Below are 16,543 nucleotides of genomic sequence, written 5' to 3' on the forward strand. Positions count from 1 at the left end.
GAATACGAATGAAACAGCACCCAGTGCCTAATAGGCCTAGCTGGCTATTATGGCAAAGAAGCAGAAGGAAATTTGCTAGCATACAGTACACAGTCGCCCTTTCACTTTGTACTACACTTTATCCTTAAGCCTTACAATATGGCAAAACATGAGAGGAAGACAGAGGACATTGTTTCTTTTAATTTCACATGCACAATAATGCTTTTAACCACAAAGGTCATACCTGCAAGTGATGACTGACAACTTTTCAGCTTGATTCAAAGCAAACAGCTGCTAGTTTGATTGCCTAGCAACTAAAAGTTGATAGATGACCCTTAAGATGGATAACTACCATAAATCACCTCATTCAGACACTCAGGGAAAAAAATTAAAAAACAATGGTTTTCATGACATTTGCTATATCCTGTAATGTGGATGATAAATTTGGCTACCTTATGGAAGCACAGTTGCGTCTGCTGAAATTAGACACTTTTCTGAATTTTGCACTTCTGGAAGCTCTGAGCCTACTCTGTAAGGTGTATTCATATTAATATACTTTATTGTTTGGGGGTGGGGAGAGCAGAATACCAGAAGCTGCTGTCAGTCACCATGAAGCAGGAGAATCTGTATTGTAGCTTGGCATCACCGAACAACTTTCAATCAGGAAACAGTAGACTTGTATCATAACTATGCCACAGGCCTACATGTATTAGTAATGGTTACAATAAATTTAGTGCAATGACTTGACCCCTAGTCGACATTACAGATGCTGTGATAAATATGAATTTGATGAACTGCTTTCTGTTTGTAAACATGCTGCATGTTTCCAGGTCTGGGAAAAAAATCCTTCTAGAGTTCTATGGATTTGAAATAAACTGCAGCCCAAACTACAAACCCATTTAAACTACAGTAATCCAATTTATATCCATTACATGAAACTAATCTTGATCCTGAACATATATAGGCACTTCTTCCATGTCTGTTACATATTTCCAAACAAATATATAGTATATAGGAATAGGCTACATCCTAAGCATGCTTACCTGACATTTTGTAAACGCATCTGCTTTATCAAGTGGCCATGAAATAACCCCATGGCATGTTCCTTGTGTTATCTAAGTGCTGAATCCAACTTCAGATATCATGCTACCACAAAGCTAGAAACAGTTGCCATTTTTCCTAAATTGTCATAGGTTGATAAGATTATGAGAAAACTAAAAACAATAGTATTACTTCTCAAATGTATTAATCACTGGAGAGCATATAGATTATTGCATATTAGGCTATCAGTGGGTTTCCAAATAGAAAATGGGCATAAATGAACTGATATGTAACTCCTCTGCTCAGTTTTGTACACTGAAGCCTATAAACTTTAAATGTAGTCTGGTGACTCCAAAATCATAATGTCCAATGCCAGAAAGAAGAATTTGTTGCCAAAACACCAAACTGCAAGATCACACCTCTGCAAGCAAATCAACATTTGGAAAATGAAATTCTTTTTTCTTTCAGATAAAGGATTTTCTTTACTACAAACAGAACATGCTTGTAATTGGTTTTAATGTTTTTGCTGTTTTTATGCTACAGTGGCTGCTTGCACAAAGATATATATTAATCACTCTGAAAAACTTCATTGTTCCATACCAAAATAATTGCTGCTTTGATTTTGGAAAAAAATAATAATGAAATAGGTAAAAACAGGATATATGCCAGTGTACTACAGGTTGAATCGCCCTTATCTGAAATGACTGGGACAAGATGTGTTTTGATTTCAGATTTATTTCAGATTTTGGAATACAGCGCGCCTGCGTCATACGCGGGTGCGCTTTACGCGGACTTGAGCTTACGCGCTCAAGCCGCAGGGCACGTGCAGGGCAGAAGGGGCAGTGTGTCCCATTCAATTGAATGGGCGTGCGTGCCCGTTGCGCCCCGCGCACCGCCGTGCACGATCCCCATTGTTTCCAATGGGGCTTGAGCATAGGCGGAATTCGCCTTGCGCGGAGGGATCCGGAACGGATCCCCGCGTAAGGCGAGGGCCGACTGTATTTGCATATATGGTATATAAGGAGCTATCTTGGAGCTGGGACCCATGTCTAAGCATGAAATTAAATTATTTTTCTTATACACATTATAAACAACATCTCATGGTAATTTTATATTTTTTATAACTTTGTGCAAAGCTGGCATACTCTGAACCATCATAAAGCAAAGATGTCACTATCTCAGCCACTCATGTAGATGATTTTGGAATATTTCAGAATTCTGGGTAAGACTCAACCTGTACTATGGTGCCTTATGATGTGTTGGCCCCTTCCATAGTTTGTTTAGTTATAATTTCACTTATATACCACAGCTTCAGATCTAAAAAGGCCGTTCAGAAAAGAAAAAGTCAAAATTTATTAAAACTGAAAATTAATAATTCAGCAGCAACATTACAGAATAACTTATGACAGACTTCCTTTTTTTAAAAGCCTGTTTACCAGAATTGTAAAAGCAGGCTACTTTCTACAAACTAGAGAATGAAGTTAAGAATTTCTATGTATATCAAGAAGTCAACCAAACACAGTTAATATACCATCTACATTTCCCATTTACATTTTACCTCACCTTTAGAAGACAGCTCAGCTGAAAACCAGTTCTAGAAGATATCATATTGAGATCAATAGTTATGTTTGTGTTTCACGGAAGCAGCCAGAGCAACCAGTGGGACAAGCCATTCTTGGATCCATGGCATCAAAGTATCAAGAATATTTTTGCACAACCTGAAATGCATGTTCTTTCAGAAATCAAATTTTACTCCATTGTCTTGTGCCTAAACTACACCGTATTCTGTATTTCACAAGTCTAGAAAGATTCTACAATTCTGCTGAATTTTTACAAACATTTTGAAGGTAAATTAAGGACTTTTTTTTAAAGGAAAGGGGTTGTACTGAATTGTTATGGTCATAATGAAAGTTACGAAACAACACTTCCAACAGTGTTGATAACAATACTGTCAGAGGCACTATATCAACTTTTTCACACACACACAAAATTGCAAGCTTCACCTGAGAAAGTGAACAATTAGTACTTTAAACAGTCAAAGTACACATAACACTGCAAAATGCAATAAAGTTAAGTCCTTAAGAATAAGGCAATTCTGGCACCTTAAGTAGTCCTACAAATTTACATGTAAGGATGTGCCAATCTGAATATGTAATATATTATGTGCTGCAAATAATCTCAATTTTAAAAATAGGTTAAGGTTTTAAAAATAGTTCAGATTGTCACATTTGTATGCATCCAAACGTCTGAACACTTGTAAGTTTCATCACTTGTTCATATCAGTAGGACATTTCAAGTACTGTACAACTGCATGATTTAAACTCTGCTTGATATAGAATGCTTTCACAATGTGACACTCTGGTTATCATGTTATATTTAATGCTACCAGAATTTCAAATCATGATATCTCATACACAATAGAGCTACAGATCAGCACTTCAGCAGTCACATGACTAAAGGCCCAAGCAAACAAAAGCCTTGAGTGCACCTCATTTAATGTCTCTTATGATGATATATTTAAGACAGGATTAATTGCATACATGTAAAATTCATATTCAATCACTCTACTTATGTCTCAGTTGTAAGGCTTTGCTATTTCTGTGAAGGACTCACAAAAGGAGACAAGAAGACATGCTGGCCCTTTAAAACTGAAATGCTTGTTTCCTTTCTGTAAGAAAAGTAAATCATGCTATAGTGAGTGGAGCTTTGAAAAAGCATCCATCCATTAAAGTTCATGGATCCTCGTTTCCAGATTGTCCCTCCCCTGGCTGTGTCTCAAGTTACAGCCTTGTACAATCCAAGTCTAAATAATATTCACCATGATAAATGACACCATAACTCCGATATCCACAATCAATCTTTGCTTTAAAGATACATCCATCTTCAGTAATGTTGATGGGGATTCTGTAAAATGGGAAACGTGACTGTTTTCCCGACCTCCTAACAGTGGGGGAAGGAAACTCTGAGTGATGGCTGTCAGCTCACATCTGGCTGCAAAAATAAATTAGCCTTATATAGACAAATGAAAGGACCATCCCTGACTAGAAAACAGCCACTCCTGAGCACTGGCTAATTTAAAGGATTCTGCTCTAGAAAGTTCCTGGCTGAAGCCAGAGTCCCATTTGAAATTATATTACAAATTGTAAATAATTGTATTGTTACAGCAAGTATAATGTTTTAAAGGGGGCATGCACATATGATAGAGAGGGGAAAATAAGCTATTATACAAAATGAAAACGAGACAAGGAGCAAAACTTTTGTTTTAGTAAAAAAAAAAAATTAGGATCATGCTTTGAGAGAAATAATTTTCACATTTAAGTCCTTCATCATTTCCTGAATGTCATTTCTGCAAAAATTAAACATTTCAGTATGATACCTTGGGATATTTATAAAAGTAATGATTTGATTTCCTTTTGGTTTGCTTTCATTTTCTCTGTGAAGCACTTTTGTCCTGTGAGTTCTCAAATCTCAGAAGATTATCTCACTTGTACAGATGTTATTTGATTCAAATGTTAAGTGTCATACAAAAGAAACTCTATTTGTTGCCTATTTTCCAACTCAGCAATTTTAGCACGCAGAATATTTAAGCAAAAAGTACTTTCAAACACAGACAGAGCTGCATGCTACACTTTCACAGTGTGAGAGTTCTTTAGACCACAGGGCAGCACAATGCTAAGCCTGTTTACTCAGAAGTAAATCCTAAAGTGTGAACAATGGGGCTTACTTGTCAATATGAGTATTTAGGATTTCAACCTGCCATTTTAATCTTGGCTAGGCCTTAGTTGCTAACTTATGTCAGGTACTTTACACTAAGTAAGCGAAAGAGGAAGAAAAATCAAGGAGCATAACTTTACAGCAACATATTATTATTAAATGTATATTCTTACAAAAACATGTAATGCAGAATTCTCTAAAGAAGACTCCGTATTAGTGATGATGGCTGCAGCTGAAAGGGTTAATTTTGTGAAGGTTGAAGGACTTACAGTAATGCTGTGAAGACAGAAACATCACAGGCTTTCCTGGCAAGAGGCTCAGAGAGGGTAGGAGGGGACTTCGAAATGAACTCTCTCAGGCTTTGTCATGTACGTTTCCCAAGGCCCGGCCTGGCCCCTTTGATAAATGACACATGTCATTCTGTCAGAGGCTGACACTGCAGCTGGGAGGGCTAGTGATATATGACTCCACTGAAAAGGAAATCAACTTTTTGGCACTGACTAAGACTGTGCCCTGTGTAAGGATTTTGTTTCTCAAAAAGTGAAAGAGTTAGGATGGGGGGAGAGAGAGCTGAAAAACAGATTGAACGACAGCTTACACTTAATTTATGTTAACTCGGTAATGGTGAAATGTGCTAGCCTGTGATAAATAAAAGCTACATTAGTCAATTATTAATCACACTCCAACTTGTAGCCAAAACCCATGACTTAAATCTGAGGCCTGAGCTGCCTTACAAACAGATAAGACAGTGTTTGATAGATGTCTTGCATAGTGTAATCAGGAAGGAATCAAAGGCTTAGTGGTTTAACCAATGAGGGTGTGTAGAAGGTTCTGGAATCTGAGACTGGGTAAAGTGGATAACTGGATTGAAAGCGTCCTTTCATGGAGGATACAGTATATCTTTTGACTGCTTCAGGGGAAAAAAGAGAGAGGGAGAAGCATATCTGACTTTAGTTTTAATCTTTTTTTAGACAAATACTTGGATGTCTTAAAACTGCATTTTCCTCCTCTCACCTCCCCACCACTACTGTGTTAAATCATTTAAATCTGATCACTATTATGGATTCTCACCGAGACATCAAGTGTTTCAAATATGATCATTTTGCATGGATTACAATTTAAGCATTTTATTTAATCGAATGAGCTCGCATCGGTCTGCAACATGCTAATGCAGACAGAAGCTGTAAAGAAAAAGAAAAAAGCTGAATAAAATAAGTGATTCCATCTCTACCGATCTCTAAAGAGAGGATTTCAGCTCCCAAAACAAATACCTGGAAAATCAGCCAGGGATGGGGGCAGGGAAACCGAATCTAAGAAACCACATTACATATCTCTCACCTGGAAGGAAATGACTTCTCTTTGTTGTCTGTCTTTGGCAGTCAGGTTAATATAACAAGCTCTCCTTTCCTAAGGTGCTAAATTTCCCCTCATTGCCCCTAGGCTTTGTACAAAATGCCCATATCAATAAAGACCAGACTACTCATGGCACGGAAAGCAGAAACCACTGTACCCTTACACAGAAGAAATCTTTCTTATGGCATGTTCCTCATACATGTTCTTATACATCCATATCATGCAAACCCTGTTTCAGCAGAAGTATGTATTATTAGCTCTCATACAGGGTGATAATCCCTCAGTATTAAGGGTCAATTGCAAATTTATGCTTAGATTTCAATTTGGCCTATTTATGATTAGACAAACTGTATTTTTGTTAGAAAACAAACTTTTTTTTTAGCTTAGCCCTAATTGTGACCAAATAACAATTTTCAATTATCACATATTTAAATGAACATACAATAATATGAACAAATCACAATATTCTTGCATTTCTCTTTGAGGAAGCATGATTATGCCTATGTATTGTTTACAGGCCATACGCCTTGAAATGTGAAGATGTATAAAAGTACTTATAAGACTTCATTAATTTTATGTATTTGTACATTCCATTTGTAGGTAATGAGTTACAGTATGAAAATACAGTAAAATAAAGCCAGCATGGTGTAGTAGTTTGAATATTGGATTATCACTCTGGAGATCAGGGTTCAAATCTCCACTCAGCCACAGAAACCCACTGGATGACCTTATGGAAGTGACACTCTCTCAGCCTCAGAGGAAGGCAAAGGCATATCCCTCTGAACAATTCTTGCCAAGATAACCTTGTGACAGCATCACTTTAGGGTCACTGTAAGTTGGAAACCCCTTGAAGGCTCACAACAACAACTTATTAAAAATGCTCATTCTCCATTTCCATGACATTTTAGTTCTGCTTTTGTGTGGATTGTGGTGCTCCCTTGTGTTTCCTAGTGGTTTCTTTTTCTGACTGTTCTATTTGGACTGCCAACTGATTGGGGGAAATTGCTTGTCCTGCTCTTGTCCGCTTTAACAAGCAATCTGAGCTGGCCAAGATGACAACTACTACTGTTGTCATTATTGTTAATAATAATAATAACAACAACAACAGCAACAACAATATTTCTTACCTATCTCTCCCAATGGATCGAGCAGAGAATAACAAGAGACCAACAAATATGCATCAGTTAAAACACAGTTAAGATCCTCTTTAACACAGTGTTATGTGTGAAAGCACAGTTATCCCAAAATTCTAGGACTAAGGAAAGCAGGAGGTCTAGGATAATGGTGTGCTCTACTCACCCAAGCAGTCTAACATGGAAAAGGTGGGACTGCACCTAGTGTAATTTGGGGAAAGAATCGTGTAAGGAGGTACAACGTATCTCCTTATATAGTGCCCCACAGATTACTTACACTGGTGCAAACCCTGCTTACATTGGTGTAAACCGCCCTTACAATGAAAATATCACACCAAGAGGATACTTGCCAAAATCTTTTCACAAACAGAAAAGAAACATAATCACCTGCTAATATCTGAATAGCAAGCAGAATAAAGTTACAGCTACAAAAATTGGCATCCTAATGCAAGCCAAGGACAGTACAGATGTCGTCTTCCCCAGTAGTTTACCCTCCATGTTTATTATGGCCTGACAGCACTACAAACCTAGCACAGGCAGAAAGTAGAAAGAGTGGCATTGACCAACTGAGGCAGAAGAAAGGAAGGTTAGCTAGTTGCCATGAACAGAATGCTGGAGTAGATGGGCCTGATCCAGCATAACAGCTTCTTATGCCCGTAAAATGTACACTTGCTCTCAAGTTGATAGACCATTACTTCAGAGTGTATTGAGTGTAATGACAGCAAAAAAAAAAAAAAAGTATAAGTGGCAGCCTTATTTCTCTACAAGTTGAATGAAAGTGCTAGTGGAACAAATGAGCAAAAAAGCCATCTAGCATAGTAAAAGTCATACTGAGTTATAAAAGTATTTCTGCATCAGCATGCACAAACAGAATTGATGTATTTAATTTGAGTTTCTCTGATAACGTAAACATGGTTTCTGTAAGCTTTCAAAGTGCTGCATTAATGTAGCCTTTCCCAAAAAGGTACCCTTCAGATGTTGGAGACCACAGTCCTCACTAGCCCCAGCTAACCTGTCCATGAAAAACAGCAGGATGAGGAATCCATTAATGGAAATGGCATCACTGGATACAAATAAAAACTAGCCAACAAAATAAACATTTACAAAATCTTAATTCCTAACTGGAACTTTAATAGAAATATCTGACCCAGATAGAATTTCCAATTCACGCAAAATTGCTTGAGTTCAAGTATGGAAAAGAGCTATCGTAGTTTGGAATAGCAAATAAGAAACTTTCATGACTTAGCAAGTGTGAAAACGATGTACAGACAGATTTTCACAAAAACTCAAACAAAAGAGCCCCAGTTTTTACATAATGATGACCCAGTGTGCAATAAAATGAAATCCCTAACTACACAGAGCTTCATGTGTGTGTTAATACCAGCCAAAGTCTAGATCAATGCCAGTTTATTTTAATCCATGGTTAATCAACCAACTAGCAATTGATGCTTATCTCTAGACAGTTACAAACTCAACCGTAAACTGCAGCTAAGACTTTGTAGGATTATACTAGGTGGTAATTGCAACCCATTTCCAATCCAGTTTAAGAACAGAAGGCAGCACCCTAAGGTAAAGCAAATTTACCTGAGAATAAATGCTACACAAATGTCCAGACTCTTATTAAAGTGGCATTCCATTTTTCTTCTTTGCTCATCATTTGCAAGAAGATAAGCTATTCTATTAACCTGTATATGTAAGATAAAAACACTTAGCAAACAGGGCCTGCACGCAATGAGCAAGAGAATCAGGGCCATGCGGTCTGATTTGTTTCTCACGACATCTGGTCTCAACAGGAGGAAGCATCAGGCATGTTGGCCCAAATTCAGGAAAGCACTTAAAGTATATTCTTGAATTTAAATACATAAACACCCTCATTTTAAAGTGCTTTTTTGAATAAAGCTTCAACAAGGACCACTTCTTATCATAGGTAAAGAGCTATTTGATTGTATTTTCAGTTGTTTATGGGAGCTGTGCATATTTCTCAAGCAACACCAGAAATCTGTTTACTTGTAGAATTACCAAAAACATCTCACTCACCAGCAACTATTAGACAGAAGCAAGCAAGTTTCAAACTTTTTTTAAAAATCCAGTATATAATTAAAATTAAGGGGGTAAAATTTTTATACAATACAAAATATGAACCATATCACAAAGGCAATCAAAAATATTTCCACATGTGCATTTTTAAGTGGTTGGGCTACTTACTCAGAAGAGAATTTCCTTTGTTCATTCTGTTTCCTATAATGTTTTTTGTTAACGTGTAATGCACTTCACCCATCTGTTCCAATATGCTAGATGCTATATATGCATAATTGTAAGCCAGTGCATTTCATATGTGGGCTTCATATACAGCTTGTTTTACAAATCTAGGTTCTGTAAGTAAGTTGTCCAAATCTCCCTCAGCACTGAAATGTTGAATGCTCCTTTATGCAGAACACAACATGTTTTTCCCATGTGTGATGATACAGAACTGACAGGGGGAAAAACAGAAGGTGTTGAGTTTACTTCAGCTTTCACAAGTAAAAAATGAACATCTCATCAGAAGTAAAAAGGCAACGGCCGTAAAGCAAGACAGAAAGAAAGAAAGAAAGAAAGAAAGAAAGAAAGAAGGCAGCTGTTATCTAATTCATATTGCTTTTACTGCCTTCAAACACAGAATTACTGCAATAAATAATAAACTGTACATTAATTAAATAAATACCCACATAATACAGCAGCATCACTTTAAAGTATATAATTGTCCAATTTTAAAAGGGTGTAACAAACCAAACATGGTTAGTGACACCCCCTATCCTTGAAATGAAACTATAAGGTAAAAAGATGGGGAATAAGAGAGAATAGTGGCATTAAAAATACAAACAAGCTGATGGTTGAAACTTTTCTGCCTTCAGACCATTAAAAAATTCAAGCAGAGAATGTTTATATACTATCAGGGTCTCTCTTTAAAAGGTTTATACTTTTACTTTATGACCTGTCCTTGATTTGACACTTCCGCTCATCAGAAAGGGATTTATAAAATAATCCTGAAGGTGAGGAACAGACATCTGTCAGGGACTGGCTGGGTTTCACTTTGCGAAATTTAAGAAGGGAGAGAAATCCTGTTAAGCTCTCTTTAGTCACCAATAGACATCAAAGGTAATAATTAAAGAAGACAGACGTCATAAAAAATAAATTTATGTAGTTCTTTATAATGCACAAAGCATCCTAGTGTGTAAAACATCTTTTAACAGTGAAAGAAAATACCACCTCCTATGTGGAGGGGGTATAATTGGAAGTTGCTTGTTTGTTTGTTGCCTATTTGAAAATTTATTTTCTTTTTCTTTTTTAAAGTACAAGTTTAAACTGAAGTCTTTCAAAACCTTTACCATCTGTGGGTACATGAACTATGGATGACCCCAAATGATTTGCACTCTGCTCAGAATCCCTTAGAAAGCACGGGAAAAAGTATCATTAAGAATGACTGATGACTGCCAGTCATGGTTGACCTCACCCAAGCTTTGGTCTCTGCCTCAGTAATAAGCTGTCCTTTATTAGCACCAACACTCCATAAAAGGGGTGTGTTTAGTCACAGGATAGTGGCCTCCTAATGCTCATTGCTTGGCTCTGAAAGATTGATTAGTGCTCATTTTTACTGCCTTCACTGCATATACAGTGACAGTACCACAGCATCAGGGCCTGCAGCATGTGGATAGAACTCCAGCTACAAAAATTAAGTTCTGGGAAGATGAGTAAATGCAAGAAGAATGTTTTTAAGAAACAAAAGTAAGACTAGTATAACAGAACACATGCCTAGTGGCACAATTAGGTCCTGGCCTTAGTGCTCTTACAAGGGCATGCTTTAGATGACCATGTTGTAAGGCTTCACTCGTGAAATACCAGCATTTCTCTTCTGCTATTCCATCCGCCATTCCATTTTTCTACATTCCTGATATATTATATTCCATATATATAAATACACGAAGACAAGAAAAAAATGTTTGTCAATCTTGATAATAATAACCATCATCATATGCAGTTTTACATTATAAATTCATTTGAGTCACAGCACCCCCTTGATTCTAGGAACAAAACTGAGGTTATTTCTACTGTTTACTGAAATGCTAAACAAAAAATAATGAGAAAATCTGTAACCTTGCACTTGACATGCTAGGCAGCTCTGCCTCTACATTGTTTTAAGTATGAAGAAAGAAAGGATGCTGGAAGAGTAGCATTAGTAGCCCCATGGGCTCTGGCTTGCTCATGAGCTGACACTAAGATTGTCTGTTGTTGCCTTTATCACTGGCTACAGTCTAGATTGTAATCTGGGCTTCTTCTGAGCTGTGGGATCATGGATTTGGTCCAAAATTCCAGACCTAACTGTATAATAATAATAATAATAATAATAATAAATGTTTATTTATTAACTGCTTTTCCAACGATCAAAGCGGTGTACATGTCGTTAGCCAAGCAATAAAAAAGATTGAAAATCTACATCATAAGATACATATTAAAATAGAATTAAATTCCGACGACATTAAAAACATACGATAAAAACTGTTAAAAGCATAACAATCCATAAAAACAGAGCTACAAAGACAATAGGGGAGGTAAAATCTTAGATGGAATTAGGAGGGTAGGCTTGTTGGAAGAGGTGAGTCTTTAAAGCCTTCTTAAAGGCTTCCACCGTTCTAATGTGGCGGATTTCTTCAGGAAGGGCATTCCATAGAGAAGGCGCCACAGCTGAAAATGCCCGTTGTTGTGTTGTCACCAATCTCACCTTAGGGTGGTCAAGTAAAAATTTTCCTGTGGATCTGAGCGTACGGGGAGGATTGTGCAGGCAGAGGCGTTCCCTCAAGTAACCCGGACCCAAGCCATTTAGGGCTTTAAAGGTAATAACCAACACTTTGTACTGGTATCACTGAATGTGACACTGCCTTATTTGAGCACTAATACTAAAAGGGTCTGATCCTATACAAAGAGAAAGAATTTATTTTATTCATATTCATTTCTCTTTTTTAACATTTTTATCTTATCTCGCACACAAACTGATGGAAAGACAGACAACAGGCCAGACTTGATTTCAGATACGGGATGTAAAAACCTGCACTGTAAGAAGAGTGCTTTAAATGTAGTTTGAAATATAAAGTTATAGGCCATGTTTGTTGATTCATTTGTATTTTCCTTGTTTCCAAATTCTTAGGGTTCTTGCTTTTGGCTGCTTTTCCCCTCAAGATTTTTACAGCTTGCCAAAATAATTGATGTCCATTTTTAGTTTTCAATGGCTAGAATTTCGCAATGAGTTTTTGTGTAGAAGAAAAGTCTTCAGTACATTCTGCAGACCAATGTTCTTGGTTTAGATCCTCTTGCACTATAATTTTCACCAGGTGCAAGTTTTGTGGCAAAAGGAGGAGGAGAGACAGAACAAAACAAAACAAAATGAAATGTTTACCCTGAGATATTTCTTGAGCCCAGTTTGCATTTCTTTCCCTTCATTTCTGTAAGAAAGTCAATGGCACCATTCAGAGATCACACTAGACCATGGCTTTTGCTAACAATAGTTAAACCTCAAACTGAAGTTTGACTTTTCAAACAGACATGCAAGCTGTGGAGCTGCTTATTTGCTTTCTTCTTCTAACCACTAAAATTCTAGTTTCTAGGTACAAGGCAGGGAAAGCATTTCTATTCAAAGAATCCTCCAGGAATCAGTGGCCTGTTACAGACAACCAAAATAAAGCTGCTTCAAGTCACAGTGGAGGTATGGTGTTTCAATGATGCATTTGTCTTAAGAGTCCAGAAGCCACACCAAAGCCACGCTCCAGTCCTTAGGGCTGGAGCATGGCTTTGGTGCAACTTCTGGACTCTTAGGACGCATGCATCATTGAAACTCCATACCTCCACTGTGACTCGAAGCAGCTTTATTTTGGCTGTCTGTGGCCTGTTACAGACTGCCAAAATAAAGCTGCTTCGGGTCTCTTTGGAGATATGCTATTTAAATGATGCATGCATCCTAAGAATCCAGAAGCTGCACCAAAAGCTGCACTCTGGTGCTTAGGAATAGAGTGTGGAATTGGTGCGACCTCCGGACTCTTAGGACCCATGCATCATTTAAATAGCATACCTCCAAAGAGACCCGAAGCAGCTTTATTTTGGCAGTCTGTAACAGGCCTGTAACAGGCCAGTGACTTTGAAAAATCCCCTCAAATGTGGCAAGTCCCCCACCCCAACAAAAGTGTATGTGGCTGGAAATCCACTTAGAAGTTTTTAAAACATGGCCAGGGAGGCAGCTTGTGAGCTACTTAAAAAATGCCTTGTCAGGAGAGAAGAAATTTCCAGGGAGAACAAAATTCACCTTTTGAGGATGGGTAAAGGACAATCAGTGAGTGGTTGATGATTGCAAAAACAGCCTTGGGTTAGGTGCAGCTTTTGGAGACAGGACCTTAATGATGGTTTATCCATTCACAGATTATACCAGGTCCTGGCTAATGCAAGCCAGAGGTTCCAAACCCACTTCAGAACGATAGTTTCTGATTCTGATTAAGCTCTGTTAATTATGGTATGGCATGATGTCTGAAAGGAGCCTATGAGCTTACCCTAGTTGTATCCAATGTAATATAAATAAAAAGAAAGAGAACAACAATAGGAATGCCAGCGACTATTGGGCCACAGAGTCATGAATGTTTTGTAATCAAATATGCCATATATAAAACAAAACAATTAAAATAAATAAATTCAAGCAACAGTCTACCAGTGCATGCTACACTGTACATTTTATGAAGTGGGGATGAGTCCACAAAACTGTATGCTTAACAACATAACATAACATAACATAACATAACATAACATAACAGTGTATGCTTAACAACACTGTTTGGTCTTTAAGGTGCCAGAAGACTTTTTATTGTTTTTGCTACAAAGGGTAAGATGGCTTTCCATGTCATCATTTTTTTAAAAAAATGCATAGGTTTCCACGTCCACATTGGAGGAATGAAGAAAACCTTCACACCCTCCCTTCCACTGGCAGACTTCACAGTTCCCTGTAGCACAAGAACACAAGGCATGAAAACTAAGCAGAAGAACCTTTTATGAACAAAGATCCACCAAATTGCAGAGAGATACCATTGATTACAAACCATACATACATACAGTTAAGTTCAACCATCTCCTTTAATTAGTGGTAGTGGTACCACTAAAAAGAGGCAAGATGCAAGACAAAAACAAAAACAAAATCTGCCATCTTCTTTCTTTGTACATGCTTGCTGATTTTTTAAAAGCTGCAATCTTGTTTCTACCGAAAGTAACTTTACCTCTATAGACAGGCCAGCTAAGTGAAAATTTAATAAACATCATTTGTGCTATTTCCCACCCTACTTTTTTAAATTTAAAAGCACTCAGCTTCACTAGTTTACAGTGGTCTCCTCACAATCACCCATGTTACCAAGTTTTAGTATGATTGCTTGTGCAAAAGGAAAACAATTATATAACTCCTGCTTTTTTAGCACTAGTATTGTATGGGCATAACCTCTATATAGCTAAACCTAACTTAATTTTACCAAACCTTGCAGATTTCCATGTCAGGATTTCATCAAAGACTGATTGAAAGCTGTGGAAGGTGAGTAACTTTCTCATATGGCTGTTCCTGACTACCATTTTTGATCACTTTACATCAAGATGCAGCTCAGAAAAGTGTGTTTTACATTTAGTTCTGTAGGGCTGTGAACTGAGGTGCAATGGCATCGTATCCAATTTTCCCGCATTATCACTTCTGCGGCACATTTTTATACTCTGAAATAAATGTAAGTTTTCAAATCCCTATATTTGAGAGATCGCATGCAGAAATGTCATCCCCTAGATATGGTGAAAATTTGCTAATGAGACAAATTAACAGTTGTTTCAAAAATTATTATTTCCCATATCTAGGTTTACTGTATAGTTTCTTATTCTGACTTTTAAGCAATTGTGTAAACTGTCAATACAAAAAAAGCCTAAGATCATACTATTATTCATGGGTGTTGTTGTAAAATTTTTATTGCAGAACAACATCATATTACCTTTTGTTTTCAAGTTTTCCTACAGCCTATTCTACACTGAAAATATAATTTTCTAAAATAACATGGCTTAGATCACCAATCCACTGAAATATACATCATTGGTATCTTGGTGCTTTGTTCCATGCCAATGCAGCTCTTTAACAGAGTTCCTTGTTCATATCTTGCCACCACATCTCCTCTAACATCACACACAATTTATATTTTAATATGTTGTTAAACAAAAACGTAACTCTAGAACCTAACCTGAGTAAACTAGATAACTATGATATCGTAATTTGTAAAAACAAGTATACTTTTGCTTAAAATCTAAGAATTCCATAGATTTTCCAGACAAGGAAGTTATTAAAAATGACACACTCTACAAGTAATAGTAAACCAACGTGACTGTGAATATAGATTTAGAAGATTTCTATAGCTATTTTTCTGAAAGACGCACTGCAAGTTCAGTGGTAAGCAAGTCATATAGCACTCCAGTATCAATAACAGAACAATCCATAATTCATTGAAAAACAGAAACACTGAGACTCTAAGGCTGCTATACCTACTTATCTAGAGCTAATCCCCCTGAACACAGAAGGACTACTTCTGAGTAATCCTGTGTAAATCAATCCCATTCCAATCTACCTGTTTCCTGACACCAATGAAAGAGAAACCCTTTTCACAGATATTCACTTAGGCCTGTTACAGACTGCCAAAATAAAGCTGCTTCATGTCTCTTTGGAGGTATCCTGTTTAAATGACGCATGCATCCTAAGAATCCGGAAGCTGCACCAAAGCTGCACTCCAGTGCTTAGGAATGGAGTGTGGCTTTGGCGCAACCTCCGGACTCTTAGGACCCATGCATCATTTAAATAGCATACCTCCAAAGAGACCCGAAGCAGCTTTATTTTGGCAGTCTGTAACAGGCCTTAATCTCACATACCTACAGGAAGATATCTAGTGGGACAAAATGCCTTTAAAAATGCTGAATATCACAAAAATGCCCAGTGGAACTAAGAACAGGACAGAATGAGAAAGGATTACTCTTAAAAATCTTTAAAGTTAGTGACTTAACAGAGCAATTTCAGAAAATAAGGGCAATGATGCAAATTTTATTTCTGTTTGTAAAGGTTCTTTTTACTGATTAAGTAAAAAGTGTTGAGTAATCCAGATACCTTAAATACAGTAAGAATTATCATTAACCTCAGTGGTAAATCTCCTACCTACTTTAATATTTCAACTTTATACTTTATTAGAACATTTACTGCAGTTGAAGTTCCTTTATCATTTGAATAAAATAAATATTTGACTGATAGT

At 37.1% G+C, this 16,543-nt stretch overlaps 1 protein-coding gene across 1 annotated transcript in view; it reads right to left on the bottom strand.

Annotated features, from left to right (window-relative positions):
* TSHZ1 (teashirt zinc finger homeobox 1) overlaps positions 1 to 16,543 on the bottom strand; it is an 88,780-nt gene that overhangs the window by 62,467 nt on the left and 9,770 nt on the right. The window lies entirely within an intron of this gene.

The sequence above is a fragment of the Sceloporus occidentalis genome, unplaced genomic scaffold (genome assembly GCF_023333645.1).
Source record: "Sceloporus occidentalis isolate IW3139 unplaced genomic scaffold, rSceOcc1.0.p SCAF_3, whole genome shotgun sequence".
Classification (NCBI taxonomy): domain Eukaryota; kingdom Metazoa; phylum Chordata; class Lepidosauria; order Squamata; family Phrynosomatidae; genus Sceloporus; species Sceloporus occidentalis.